The sequence below is a fragment of the Tiliqua scincoides genome, chromosome 3 (genome assembly GCF_035046505.1).
Source record: "Tiliqua scincoides isolate rTilSci1 chromosome 3, rTilSci1.hap2, whole genome shotgun sequence".
Lineage (NCBI taxonomy): Eukaryota > Metazoa > Chordata > Lepidosauria > Squamata > Scincidae > Tiliqua > Tiliqua scincoides.
The window spans coordinates 42,287,821-42,288,891 of record NC_089823.1 but is presented as its reverse complement, the minus strand read 5'-3'; the positions used below and the strand labels follow the sequence as shown (position 1 = coordinate 42,288,891).

At 45.8% G+C, this 1,071-nt stretch overlaps 1 pseudogene; it reads right to left on the bottom strand.

Moving 5' to 3' along the window:
* Positions 1–256: 256 nt before the first annotated feature.
* LOC136646317 (5S ribosomal RNA) lies at positions 257–371 on the bottom strand (annotated as a pseudogene).
* Positions 372–1,071: the final 700 nt, after the last annotated feature.

Genomic DNA, 1,071 nt, shown 5'->3' with positions numbered 1-1,071 from the left:
GGTGGAACTGGGATCCAGTTGTTATGCCAGCTCCCAGCTCCCGTTCCTGAGCAGTGCGGAATGGCTTCAAGCCACTCTGCTCTCCTCAAACTTGTGCAACCTCCTGAGGTGGTACAAGTCCGAGGAGACCCAAAGGGGCTGCAGTGACTTATCCGGGGGTAAGGGGAAAGGTTTCCCCTTTGACTGAGGCACTTTGCAGCTCTATCTTGTGCTGGTGGTTGGCAACCTTCAGTCTCGAAAGACTATGGTACGTATAAGCCTACAGCACCCGGTATTCCCAAGCGGTCTCCCATCCAAGTACTAACCAGGCCTGACCCTGCTTAGCTTCCAAGATCAGATGAGATCAGGCATGTGCAGGGTACAGCACAAGCCTCTTGGCTTGCTTGTTCCAGCACAAGATAGGTTTGAGCTGTAAGTCTTATGAACCAAGGTGTAGGTGACAAAGGGTAAAGTTGCAGCACAAGTGACTGTCGTGGTTGAATGAAAAATATACCTCTGGGGTAGTAAAAAAACACACACCAAGGGCAAGTTTATTGTTTAACTAGGCTACAGGAATCCAAATCTCAAATCCACAGCTCTGATGTTCACTAAGGCTTATCTCCACCTCCCTCACAGGTATGCATAACTGAGATAAGAGCTTGCCTTTTAGACATTGAAGGATGATGTACAATTCTAAGTAACTCGAAAGAAAGGTTCCCTAGTTGTTCCTCAACTATTTTGTATATGTCTACTGCTCATATAACCCTTCATAGTCAAATCTTTTTGAAGACCTTTGGTGGATAGATTTCATCATGCATTATTTGAATTCATTAACCCTCTGACTAGATCTCAATTGCTACTCGGAATGTACTGAGTTTGATTTTCCACACTGACACTCCCGGGGTCCCCAAGGTTTCTCGTAACAAACCCCAGGATGTTGTAAATAAGCCTCAGGATTAACTGGCTTCTTGATATTCATGTCCCAGCACATCCCCAGAAAAACAGAATACACAAGGGCCCTGGCTTCACCCTAATCAGAAAAAAGGAGAATACAGATTGTTCTGATCAGAGCTGCATGTGTCTGGAAGGCTA